Source organism: Prionailurus viverrinus, chromosome D1 (assembly GCF_022837055.1).
Source record: "Prionailurus viverrinus isolate Anna chromosome D1, UM_Priviv_1.0, whole genome shotgun sequence".
NCBI lineage: Eukaryota > Metazoa > Chordata > Mammalia > Carnivora > Felidae > Prionailurus > Prionailurus viverrinus.
In genome coordinates, this window is record NC_062570.1 from 111,505,316 (window position 1) to 111,518,921 (window position 13,606).

At 58.7% G+C, this 13,606-nt stretch overlaps 1 long non-coding RNA gene across 2 annotated transcripts; it reads left to right on the forward strand.

Moving 5' to 3' along the window:
* Positions 1 to 14: 14 nt before the first annotated feature.
* LOC125177019 (uncharacterized) lies at positions 15 to 4,694 on the forward strand. Of its 2 annotated transcripts, XR_007156474.1 has the most exons (4): positions 15 to 195; positions 326 to 494; positions 2,042 to 3,500; positions 3,703 to 4,694. It is a non-coding gene; the product is annotated as an uncharacterized LOC125177019 (long non-coding RNA). The 2 variants fall into 2 exon arrangements; XR_007156473.1 differs by having other exon boundaries at positions 17 to 494.
* Positions 4,695 to 13,606: the final 8,912 nt, after the last annotated feature.

Here is a 13,606-nt window from a genome sequence, read left to right on the forward strand (position 1 = left end):
GGGGGGGAAGGGGCACCTGGGCAGGGGCCCTGGGAGGGGGGGCGAGCTTCCTCCTCCTGCCAAGGCTCTGCCAGAGCTGTGGGGCTGCCCCGGGGGCGGCGGGGGGTAGGGACACCTCCAGGCCCGGTGGGCAGGGGCAGCCAAGACCATCGCTGGAGGGAAAGCTGAGTACCAGCTTGGGAAGAGCGGAAGCAGGTGAGCTTAAACCAAAGAGGAGGGACTGGTGGGTGAGACACCACCCGGGCCTGGACCCTCCCCTCTGGGGCCAAGCAGCTCCCCCGGGACCATCCCCAGAGACGCCTCAGCAGCTCCCTTGTTGGCACAGGGACAGAGATGACAGGCTGTGGTGCTGGGTTCTGGTCGGGACCTTGGCTCCCAGTGCATTTGCGGGTCTCATCGGTCACCCGTGGCCATTTGTTACCTGGAGAGACTCTTCTGCTGGGCCCCTCCGTGTGTGGCCGTGAATAATGGAGAGCGGCAGTCGAGCGGCGAAGGTAAAAGATGGGGGTCGATACTCAGCCGCGGGGGGCAGGGCGCGGGTGGAGGAGGCAGACGTGGGGTGTTGCCAGGGAGCCTCTCCCGGTGGCACCTTCCGGGCCACTCGGGGGACCCGGCGTCTCCACAGCAGGCGAGCATCACAGCCTCCTGTTTTGCGCCCCATGGGATGCAACGATGCCTCCTCTCGTGTAGTTGAGGAGACGGTCCCGTCCGGGGCCACGCGGCGCTGTGCGGCTCAGGGGTCCCCACTGCCCCGCCGCCCAAGTCAGGGCTGCTGCAGGCACCAAATCCAATCACAAGAGCGGAGCGCTTTGAAATGCAAAAGCCGTAAGGTAGAATCACAATGAGACAGACACAACCATTTATGGTTTTATGAGGCTGGGCTGCCCCTGTGCTGGGCCAGTCCAGAATTAATTAGGCCCCGCAGCCAAGGACCACAGACCCAGCTAGGAGCGCTGGGAGGGGCAGGCTGGGGCCAGACAGGAAGCGACAAGCATTGCTCATGCTTACTGCTGCCCCAGAGTCTGGAGCCTCAGGCCTTCCCAGCAGCAAGTCCGTTCTCCTTGAGTCAGCTGGCGGGAGAATGGAGGGGGTGGGGGGAGCTTTGGGGCCTCCCCCTCCCCAACGAGGTGAGGGGGGAAGGATAAAGGTCAGGAGAAGCAAGAGTAAGACCAAGGGTCCACAGTCGACCAGGAGGGTGGGACGGATGGGGGAGGGGCGATTCTGCCCGGCCTAGAGTTTTCTCAGTCTAGATCCGGAAACCTGGTGACTCCGAGCTCCCAAAGGTCACGGGCCATGACCTGGGTCACGGAGGCTGATGGGATGGACAGGTTTGATGGCCAGAGAGAAGAGAGTGGGGCACGGAGGACTGGAAGGTGAAAGGAAAGTCACAGGACCTTGGTTCAGCGAATAAATAATTGATGGATGGGTGGATAGATAGATGATGGATAGATGTGTAGGTGAACAGATGGATGGGTGGATGGATGGATGCGTTAATGACGGACGGATGGATGGATGGCTGATGGATGGGTGGACAGATGTGGTGAATGGGGCGTGAATGAACATAGGGATGCTGAAGACATGGGCAGGCTGCAAGGAAGGGCTCCCATTGGACAGATGGATGGACGGATGGATGGACAGATGGACGGATGGACGGATGGACGGATGGATGGATGGACAGATGGATGGATGGACAGATGGACGGACGGATGGATGGATGGATGGATGGAGGAATAGATAGATAAGTGGATGGATGGATAGATGGATAGATTAATGGATGGGTGGGTTGGTAGAGAGTGGAAACAGCACCTGAATTTATCTCAAGGAAGGAATGTGGGAAAGTAAGGTGATTCCAGCAGAGGCCTTGGTGGGGCCAGTTGGACCTCCTTGTCAGAGTTTTGGCATGCATGGTGTGATGCCCATGGCCTCCACCAACGGGGCAATAGCCTGGAGGTTGCTGACCCAAGCTAGGACAAGTATACTTGGATCCTCCTCTTGCCTTGGCTTTCTCAGCCCCTTCACCTTGGCCTCATCTCCCCTCCAGGCCTTGATTCCTCTGTCTGAACATGGAGACTTGCTAGATGAGATGGGCCTCTAAGGAAGGCAAGTGGAGGCTCCTGGGTTCTCCAGGGGCCAGAGGCAACACCCCAGCCCTTCTCCCGTCCTGCTCATGGGCTCCTCCTCCATCCACTCCTGGGCTCACTCCAGGCACCTGCCATGCACCCTCCTCCCCACCATTCTCCAAGCATCTGGCTACAAGGCCAGCCCAAGAGATGAGCCCCGGGGAAAAGGAGAACTGACCTCTGCCCCGAGGTGGGCAGCTGAGGGGCTGCCATGGCCACAGACGGCTGCTCAGACCGCTGGCAGGTTCCAGGCTGAGTCACCCTGAGTCACCACTGTCACTTCCTACCACACATTCCCTCATTCATACAGTGTCTCATCCCTAAGGCCACTTCCCTGGAATCTTCTCGGGCAGTTGCCAAGGGTGTGGGGGCACTCAGCCTGCCCCAGATGGACGGGCCAAGAGCTCGGCCCTCGGAGCCCTGCAAGGAGAGAGGCCCGGACAGTGTGGCCTCCCTGGAAGGGGGCGGATGCCCTCTGAGCCCCGCTCCGGCCGGGGAGCCCTCCGACCCTCACTGGCCAGGCACTCCCTGGATGCGCAGGGCAGGTCCCTCCCGCTGTGAGGTTCTGCACCTGCAACCTTGAGACTCGGGTACCTGGAAACACACTGGAGTGCACCCGGCAGAGGAGGGGGAAATGGCTCACCTGCCCTCCTCTCCCGTCTCCCGCATGCGGCTCATTCGTTCCTTCACCTCCCACATGTTTCTCGTGTGCATTCAGCCCGTCTGGCACTGGGCCAGCTCCGGAGAGACACCGACCCCACTCCTCGCCCGCTGTCTTTCCACCTTGCCCAAGGAGGAGGCGGCTGTGGCCAGAACGTCTCGCACGCATCTCTCCCTCCACCAAACGCTGTGTCCCACTCATGTGACTCTCGCCTTGCGTTTGAAATCCCACTGGGTCTTCAAGTCTCTGCATCAGCGATTTCTCTTTAAAGGTCACAGGGAGCCACGGGATGTTTTCACTCCGAACCATTTTATACGAGAGCCCCAACCACAGGCTGTGTTCGGTTCGAATTCCCAAGGTCACCAAAGGAAGTGCAGCTGATTACAGACAGTCCCCAACTCGACGTTGTGGAAGGGACACATGTGCTTCGAAGCTTGAATGTGGATCTTCTCCTGGGTCTGCGATCGTCTCTCGGGGTGCTGGGCAGCGGCCGGGGCCCCAGCTCCCGGTCAGCCAGCGGTCGCCAGGGTCAACAGCCGGTGCTCGGACCCCCGTCTCTACCCACACAGACACTCTGTTGGCCACTTTCATTACAGGATTCAACACGTCACATGAGACACTCGATGCTTTGTTGTAAAATGGACTTTACTTTCGACGATTTTGCCCGACCGTAGGCCGATGTCATCGTTCAGGGCCAGTAGGCTGAGCTGTGATGTCCGGTAGGTTACATGTGTAATCAAATGCAGCTTTGACTTTGCAACATTTTCCGTTTGGCATGGGTTTTTTAGGACGTTACTCCAATGTCAGTTAAGGAAGGTCTGCATGACCTGATAGACATCAGAGTCTGTCGATTCCCGATTGACTTGAGGGCTTGCTGTCCATCACCGTGTTCTTTGATAAGATTTTACCAATCTTTTGCAGGAATCCCAAGAGGCACCCCATTGTGGGACACATTTGTGTTCCTCCCTCAGGAGGAACCTGCCCGCGTTACACCCGGAGGATATGGAGGGCCTGGATTACGCGGGCGTAGAAGCAAGAACGGAGGCTTTGGAGTCAAGAAGCCTGTGCGAGTTTGGCCGGCGCCTGCTTTTCTGGACCACCTCTGCTTCACGGGAAGGGAGGCAGGTGGCACAGGGGTTGAGAACATGGGCTCTGGGCTCCGGCTGCCCGTCTCCAGCTGTGTGTCCTTGGAAAAACTCTTTGAGCCTCCTTTTCTTCATCTGTAAAATGGACACACTCGCGATCATCGCTCCCTTGCAAGGGCGTTTGGCGAATTAACACGTGGAGGCTGATCTAAGACGAGCGATAACGTGTGAAGCGTCTGGTGTGAGGGGAAGGCGCAAAGGGCACCAGCTGTTTTCTCACTGAAGCGGCTCATTTGCGAGGGGAGCAGCCAGCACCATGGGCGCAAGCTGCGCATGAGGCCTGTTACGGTCAGAGCCACGAGGGGCCGGGGTCCCATCTCACAGATGGCAAAACCGAGACCGGAAGGCTCTGCGGCCGCCTTCTTAGTCACCCAGGCAGCCGGACTGTCTGCGTGTTCCCCTTTCCCGGCACCGGGCCTGGTGGCCTGTCGACGTGGAGCTTACTCAGAAGGAGCACAGGACCTTCCAAGTGGCATTGGCTTGGCAGGAGGCCGGGCACAGGGCAACCGATACGACCAAGGCCTTCTTGCCTCTGGTGTGGGGATCAGGGCCCCTGGCGGACATCTTGAGAGCATTTGTGTTTGGGGGGGTGGAGGAACGGGGGACACCCCCCCAACTCGCTTAAGCCTCAAAAAGACCCCAGTCGAGGGTGCCTGGGTGGCTCAGTCAGTTGAGCATCCGACTTCGGCCCAAGTCATGATCTCACAGTTTGTGAGTTCGAGCCCCACGTCGGGCTCTGTGCTGACAGCTCAGAGCCTGGAGCCTGCTTTGGATTCTGTGTTTCCCTCTCTGCCCCTCCTCTGCTCATGCCCTGTCTCTCAAAAATAAACAAATGTTGAAGAGAAAAGAAAAGAAGAGAAAAGAAAAGAAAAGAAATATTTTCAGGAGTGCCTAGGTGGCTCAGTAGGTTGAGCATCCAACTCTGGCTTAAGTCATGGTCTTGTGGTTCGTGGGTTCGAGTCCCGTGTCGGGCTCTGTGCTGACGCCTCGGAACCTGGAGCCTGCTTCCGATTCTGTGTTCCCCACCTCTCTGTCCCTCCTCCTACTCTCCCTCTGTCTCTCCCTGTGTCTCAAAAATAAATAACCATAAAAAAAAAGACTCCAATCAGCCAGAAGGTGATTCTCGGTGTTGCTGATGATGGTATGGCTCCCTGACCCCGCCCCCTCCCCAAGCCTGCCTGTGGTCACACGTGCCACATACGCTTTGCAACAGTGAGATGTTTCACCTGCAGTTGCTTATAGGTCACTGTCCCTGTGTCTCCATCCCCGTTTTCTCTGTCACCCGTCCCCTTGTGTTGGTGGCCCTGTGACGGCTCTGGACATGTTGGGGCTTTGGCTCAGGAGAAGCTGAGCTGGGGATCCATTTGGTTTGGGCTCACGAGATGTATTTGTGTCATCTGTAGACACGGCTGTGTACAGTTGGGCTGATGCTGGGTCCCTGGTGTGGGAGGGGCTTCTGGGGACACCTGCCGCTCTGGGGGCTTGCCGGGCACCATGTCGGGAAGACGCAGCGTCGGGGAGGGGGCTGCAATACACATGGGCCATCCTCAGCACTGGCGTGTGGACAGCGGTCAGGGGAGAAGACTTGAGGCGCAGGCAGCGTGGATCAAAATTCTTCCGATGGGTGGACGGAGGGGACAGCTCGTGGATGACGGTCCGTGTGGGCGTGCCTTCTTTGCACGAATGCACCCAACAACACAAGCAGGGGACGCGGAGGCCCTGAGAGGGCAGGGGACTCGCCCAGAGGCACAGTCTCCTTCTCCTGCCACACGGTGGGCTCGGGACCGGACCCAGCCGACAACCTCTCAGGCAAAGAAACGCATCAAAACGAAAACTGCTGACAGGCAGAACCCCTTTTCACCAGCCACCCGGGTGCTTGTCTCCAGAATGTTCTTCCTTCCTGTTCAAGGAGCATTTGCAGTATCGCAGGATGCCACGTCCCTCGGCTGCCAGGAAGTCAGCTGCGGGGCCTAGAGGTCAGTTGAGTTAGAATGTGCCGGTTCAGAAGCCAGTGGGCGCCCGGCGCTCCCGGACCCCCTGGGTCTCGGCTGGTCCTCCCACCCAAGATGCAGGAGGACGCCGAGTCCTGCCCAGCCAGACCCGGGAGGACTTGGGACTGGACAAGATGTCCTCCGTTTTCTCCCACTGGGGCCGCACGATCCCCAACCCCGGTTGTCCACACGGCCTTCCCAGACCCAGCGAGGAGGCCGCCACTGTCCTGCTCAGAAGAGCTGTCCCCTGGGGCGCCTGGGTGGCTCAGTCGGTAAAGCGTCCGACTTTGGCTCAGGTCATGATCTCACAGTCTGTGAGTTCGAGCCCCGCGTCGGGCTCTGGGCTGACAGCTCAGAGCCTGGAGCCTGCTTCCGATTCTGTGTCTCCCTCTCTCTCTGCCCCTCCCCCGTTCATGCTCTGTCTCTCTCTGTCCCAAAAATAAATAAACGTTTAAAAAAAAAAAGAAGAGCTGTCCCCTGTGTGTGGCCTGAGTAATTGTCGCTGGCCCCTCCATATTCGTGTTATATGAATCAGCTATTGGCCAAACGAAATTCCCCGGCCCCCAGAGTGTGTAACTAGTGTTGGGCACGTGCCGAAGCACTCTACGTGTCGGCCCGGCCATCTGCACGGCGTTTGGAGCCTCGCCGCTTCCTGCCCTCTTCCCCGATCACTTCGGCCCAAGCCGCCTTGGCTTACTACATGGCCCCCTGTGGCCCTCTGACCCCTCTCTTGCCCCCGAAGGCAGTGATCTTGTCACACCCTGAGCCTCGTGTTCACCTCCAAGGGCTCCGTCTCAGAGAAACCGCAGTCTTGACCAGACCTGCAGCCCACGCGTCTCCCCGCTCAGCCCCGACCGGCCCGTCTCTGACCGTCTCTGGCCGCGTGGCCCCCTCCCCCATTCCTTGAGTGTAGCCACGACGGCCTTCCTGCCACTGCTTCACATTCTGCAGGCAGCCTCCTACCCCAGGGCCTTAGCACTCGCTACGCCCTCCACTGGGGACACTCTTTCCGGGACACCCACACAGTTTGCTTCCTCTTCCTCTTGAAGGCTGCTCAGGGGGCCTCCCCTGATCCCCCTGTTTACAGCCACCCCCCAATAGTCCGTAGCGTTCAGCACTACCTGACGCACTGAACAGCTTATGCGTTGGTCTTGTTACCTGCTGGACGTCTGCAACCTTGCAGCAGGGCTTCTGGCCGTTTCCCTCCCTGCTTTCTCCCCCGCATCTATAACCGCGATCGGCACATAGTGGGTGCCCCATAAACACGGTGGAAAGAATGAAGGGACATCCCCGAAGGACGGGTCACATCGTCCCCTAACTTTTATACGTGGAGACGCAGCGGGTCTTGGAAACGGATGAGCTGCCTGGGGTCTCGCGGTTCTTGTGCGGGTCTGAACCTGGCTGCGTCTGGCTGTGCGATCCAGCTTCTCAGCAAGGCCCTCGCTGCCTCCCACGTGCACAGGGTGCCCTGCCCGGTGAGGGAGGCAGAGGGCGGTGCCCAGCACACGGTGGAGGGAGGAGGGTGCACTTCTGGAGCAGAAGCATCCGGATGCCAGGGAGGGGTCTCTGGCTTAGCTGGGGTGGGGGCAGTGCTTCGTGGGAGAGGGGACAGCGCGGGCAACGACAGAAAACAGGCGTATCAGCCAGACGGCCTCATAGGGCCCGACTGGAGCTCAGGGGGAGGTGCGGGCAGCGGCGGGGACCCTGGGACAGGGAGAGCAGGCGCGCTGGAGAGTGGCGAGGTCGGCCGGCGGATGGCCTCACAGGCCGCTGGGGGCAACCTGGAGTCTACAGAGAAGGGAGCGGGGCCGGGAGCCGACACGGGCAGGGTCCCGTTGGGACGACGGGCAGGGGTTCATCAGAGCGCGAGGGTGCATGTGTCACCCGGGGGAGATGCCAGTGCGGCCGGAGTCCCGAGGGCGGGCTCGAGAGCAGAGGAGGGGAGTCGGAGGGGCACCGGGGAGGAGTCAGCGTGCCCCCAGGTGTGTGGCTGGGGGGCTGCTTGCAGGGAGACAACTTACCCACGGTAAGGGAGGCGACAAGGGGGTTCCGTCTGGGGTGTGCTGATGTTCGGCTGCTCTCGGCCCAGGAGAGAGATCCGGGAGTCCCGCTGCCCGCATGGTGACGTCGGCACGGAGGGGATCGGGTCCCTCCAGAAAGGGGGCGTCTGGAGGAGAGCGGGCCCTCCCCGCCCACCACACCTGTTGCTCCCAGGCACAGAGCCCCTGGCGCCCGGTTCGTGCCGGCCCCTTGTGACACAGGAGGCCAGCCAAGGCTGGGGAAGCTTCTGTCTGCTGCCTCCGATTTCATAGCATTAGTGAAACGTTCGTCTTTGGGCTTCGTCCACCCTGCGTCCTCTTGGAAAACTACCAGGAGGGCTGGAAAGAACGTCCGGGCCAGGGAGGGGGCAGTGGAGCCTGGGCCCTGGTCCCAGCTCAGGGAGCTGGAGATTCTGGGGCGGAACATGAGCAGTAACTTCCGGGCATCTCAGAGCTGCAGCGTCTCCTCTGAGCCCTGGATCTATGTCCCAGGCATCTCCTCGGGGTCCCATGGGGTGACCAAGGGCACCCCCAGATCGATCTCCCAACCTTCTCCTTGGTGTCCCATCAGGTGCTCAGAGACACCCTCAGATCTATGTCCCAGGCATCTCCTTGGTGTCCCATCAGGTGCCCAGGGGCACCCCCAGATCGATCTCCCATTGGGTGCCCAGGGGCACCCCCAGATCGATCTCCCATCAAGTGCCCAGGAGCACCTCCAGATTGATCTCCCAACCTTCTCCTCGGTGTCCCATCAGGTGCTCAGAGACACCCCCAGATCTATGTCCCAGGCATCTCCTCGGGGTCCCATCAGGTGCCCAGGGGCACCCCCAGATCAATCTCCCATCGGGTGCTCAGGGCCACCCCTAACTCACCACACCCCTAACCAAACTGTTATTCACCCATCAGCCCCAGCCTGGTGCTCCATGGTGCTCCCAGCTCAGGGAATGGTACCCAGCCTGGCTCACATCTGTCACCCCTGACACGTCCTTCCAGAGACCATCCGGGGGGTCCTGTCCGTTGGTCCTGTCTTGGATCCAGACTCCTTCCAACCTCCTTCCAAGAATCTCCAGTCCATCTCCTTCTCTGTATCTCCACCACCGCCCCTGTTTGCCACCCTGCCCTCGTGGCCTCACGGTGGGTTTCCCCGCGGCACCTCCAGAGTGACCGCTTTAGGCCTACTTCCCTATCCCTCTGGGTATGGCTACCCAGAGGTAAGCCATAGCCCTGCCCTCCAGGAGCCCGGGTCCAGTGGGACATAGGCCCCCCTGTGACCTACGAGGGACGTAGGGAGTGCTGAGAGAGGGGTGTGTGGAGTGTGGGGTCCAGCTGGGGTAACCCGCAACCCGAGCCGGGAAAAGCCACCAGGAGGAGGGCCGTGTCACAGCCGGGCCTCCAGACAAGGGAGGCCAGGCGGTGGGGACAGGAGAGGAGCTCCAAGCAGAGAAAGTGCATCCTGACCTCTGTCTGGATGATGCTTGGGGAGGTGGCTGGGGAGCTCAGCTCCAGGGACGCCCAGGGCTGGCACCAAGCTTAGGAATGAACGGCTAACAGTCATGGACATTATGCTAACGTTGATTGAGCGCCTACTGTGTGCCGGGACCTGAGGTGATATGTATTAACTCACCGATCAGCCCAGCCACGCAGTAATTGTACCCAGTGTTTGGGTTTAGAGACAGAGGCCCAGAGAGGTTCAGTGGCTTGCTCAAGGCCACACAGCCAGTAAGGGCTGAAGCCAGGCTGCCTGGCTCCAGGGCTTGGGTATGGATGGAGGGGTCAGAGTCTTGGGCAGAATGAGCCATGGAGGCCCCAGGTGCTCCCGCAGCTGGGCTGTAGCACCAGCCGAGGGTGTCTCCTGACCCTGGGGCCCTACGTGCCACCTCGCCCCTGGAGCTGAGGCCCCCTGCTACCCCCAGCCCTGGGGCAGGAATGCTGCTGCCCTCTGCAAAACCTTATGCACATTGCCCGCCTCACATGCTCTGCACAATCCTGAATGTTCCATCGCCCGTTTCGCAGCAGGGATGCAGAAGGTCCACGGAACGAGGTGACATTCCCAAGTACACGTACGTCCAGAACCGGACCCTAGTCTATCCGATCCCAAAGCCCACCCAGCCGCCTCCACAGTGACCCACAGGGGTCACTGCCAATGTTCGCTAAGCTTCCCTCTCTGTCTTGCCTCGTTTCACGTCCTTGGCGAGGGCAGGCTTCTGCTAACCTCTCCGTGCTGTGAGCCCGCGGAGCCAGTAGCTGGGAGAATCCTGTCTGTACCTGTTGCCTGTCTCCCGACAAACCGAGCCGAAAGAGCCTAACGTTTACTGAACACCTACTACGTGCCAGCCCAGCGATCTCACGCCATGACTTTGCAGGTGGATCTTTATCACATTTTACGAATGAGGAGGTGAGACTCAAGGAGGTAAAGGTCTAGGTCACCTAGCAGGTGGGGGGGGGGGGGGTTGGGCAGAAGGTTGGTGGGGGGGGGGGCAGGATTCACTGCCTGGGACTCCAGGGTGCCTGCTGGAGACACCAGAGCAGCCTGGGGGCGGTGCTGGCGCCCCCTTCAGCAGCCTCCTTCCTTCTCCCGCTTCCTGCCTGGGGAGAATTAAGTGGTGAATGTTTTCAAAGTCGACTGTCAGAAGAAAATGGTTGGAGGAAGGAAATGTGCAATTAGGAACTTCAGAGCAATTTCCATCGTGTGGTTTGAGCTCAACTGTAAACACTCAGGATGGAGGGGACGTAGCTCTTCTCCCTGGCTTGGGGTTCCAGCCAGCTCTGCTGGGTCCCTGGGGGGGGGGCGGTGGGGAAGGCAGCGGGGCCAGGAGCGCACAGGGGAGGTGCTGGGGGCTGCGGGGAGCTCCCGTTCCCCAGAGAGAACCTTCTTCCAGCAGAAAGTGCGGCCTTACAGAAAGGAAATATTAACATTATAATTATAATTCTGTTTATTTAATTAAGTTATTAAACAGGCCTGGCCTTGGGGAGAGAGAAAAAAAAAACAACCCTCAGATTCATCCCAATTGTTTCTCCCAGGATGTAATTAGAGCCTTTTAGAAGGGATCGGAGCCAGAAGAGGCAGGGCCCGGGGTCGGGGCGTTGCGGGTAGGGTCGGCCCCAGGCAGAGGCGGCTGTGCTTTGAGAACAGGCTCCATGAGGGCAGGGGTTCGGCCTGTTGGAGCCTCCTGCCTGGCACACAGTAGGTGCTCAAAAAGCAGCCGTTTGGTGAGCGCCTCGTGAGCTGTGAACCTGAAGGGGCCGGAGTGGTGGTCTCGGCTGCCCTCAAGACCCTCCGTGGATGGTTTTTCCAGACTCTTCCAGAGAGAGGACTGAGGCCCTGCTCTGGCCTCCCTGGTGGCCATGTTGGCAAAGCGTGTTCCATGCACGGTCCCCATCACGGGTGGCTGATGACTAAGGAGGACAGCACCACCCTTGGGAGACGGTCCCCAAATTCTGCCAGCACCCAGACTCTCCTAAGGTGCTGGAACCCGGGGTCAGGAGCTACACGGGTTGAGGAGGGTGGAGCAGCTAAAGCCTCCTTCTCAGAGTCTCCATCCCATTCTTTCAATCTGAGAAGCCAATTCTGGGACCCCAGACCAGCCCTAAGGGAGCCTCCGCCGAGGGAGGGGGCGCGGGGAGGGTGCTGGCCCTGGGTAGGCCCCAGATCCGGTTCTGCGCCCCCGAGCCGACAGCTGCCCTCAGGCTCCGTGCAGAACCTCCCGTCGGACGGGAAGTGTCTTGTTCCAGCTGGCACAGCCTTATCGAACAGTCGGGCTTTGTGAGTGTGGACAGCTGCAGTGATGGTGACTGACTCTGGGCTGGGGGTGGGGGCCGGCTGGGGGACTGGATTTGGGAGGCCGAAGAGGGGGAGGCCAACGCCAGAGGCATCTGCAAGGGGTGGGGGGGTGAGGATCATGGAGGTTTCATTCAGAGCCTCCCAGAAAGCTGAGCCCCTCAAGTTGGTGCCAGGATATGAGGCCTAACAAGGGAGTGACCGGGAGGGAGGAAGAATGTGGCTGGGGAAGGTGGGGAGGGGCAGGGCCTAGCCCCTGGCCCCCTGCACACAAAAGAGCCATCTTTCAATGGGCGGCACTGAAGTAGTCACAAAACTAACCATTTTGGAGGGATGGGAGGATGTAGAGACCCTTTCTTTATACAATAATTCGTCCACCCATCTCCCCATCCATCCACCTACCCACACATCCATCTACCCATCTATCCATCCATCCATCTACCCATCTACCCAACCACCCATCTACTCATCCATCCATCCATCCATCCAACCATCCATCCATCCATCTACCCTTCTTTCCTTCCATCCATTCATCCAACCATCCATCCATCTATCCTTCCTTCCTTCCTTCCTTCCTTCCATCCATCTATCCATCCATCTACCCATCCATCCATCTACCCATCTATCCATCCATCCGTCTACCCAACCACCCATCTACTCATCCATCCATCCATCCATCCATCCAACCATCCATCCATCTACCCTTCCATCCATCCATCCATCCATCCATCCATCCATCCATCCTTCTTTCCTTCCATCCATCCATCCATCCATCCATCCATCCATCCAACCATCCATCCATCCATCTACCCTTCCATCCATCCATCCATCCATCCAACATTCAAACAATTTTCACTCAGTCACTTCCTCTGTTAGGCTCCAGGGATCCAGAAAACGATCAGACTGCCCCTGCCCTGGTGGCATTCCCAGTGTATGTATATGGACATGGAAGAAGGGGAAACAGTCAGAAGACAAATAAATCCTTATGGTGACTCAGGGAAGTTCTGTAGCTTGAGAAGGTGTAAACCAACTATGGATGGGGGGGGGGGGGTGTCTCAGTGACCGACCCTCAGGTTCTCACCCGAAAAATGGGGATAATTATTGTGGTGTTAGACAAGACAATGCACGTAAGATACACACCTTGTGCCTGGCATGGAAGGTGCTTAATGACCGTTCTGCTTATTATTTTCATCACCATTGATATTATTATTATCATCTCTGTCCAGGATGGGAGTGGCGTGGTTTAGGGAAGCCTTCCTAAATGTGGGGTCATTGAGACTGGGTATCAAAAGATGAGTAGGAGTTTGCTAGGTATAAGCCTTGGGCTCCCTGCTCCCCCCCACCCCCAGCAGCCCACATTTATACCGCATATATTTCTGCCTCTGCACCTTACTTACAATCCCTGCTCCTCTTCTCCAGGGTCTCCTTCCTTTGAGATCAGCGTTACCTCTAACTCCTCCAGGAAGACCTCTTACCTACTCCGGGCGCTATCTTGCTTCCTCCTCTTTGGAGAGCGACGAGTGCTTGAAGATGGGCTAGAGACCAGTTTTGGGGGTGGAGCACCTCAGTTAAGTGGTTGGGGCAAGACTTGTAACGTTTGACTTGAGACCTGATGAGAAGTCAGCCATGTGAAGATCTGGAGAGGACACAAAAACAGTAAAGGCAAAGGTTCTGAGGAATGAACAGAGTTATGCTTTCTCAAAATGTTTGAAAGACTTGTGCACCTGAAGCAGAAGAAGCAAGGGCTTAGAACGGAGGTGAGGGCGAGAAGGAGGGAGGGGCTGGTCGTGCGGGGCCCTGGAGGTAAGAACTGTGGATTTTGTTCTGAGCAGAATGTGAAACCAAGGGAAGGTGTTAAGCAGGAAAGCAACT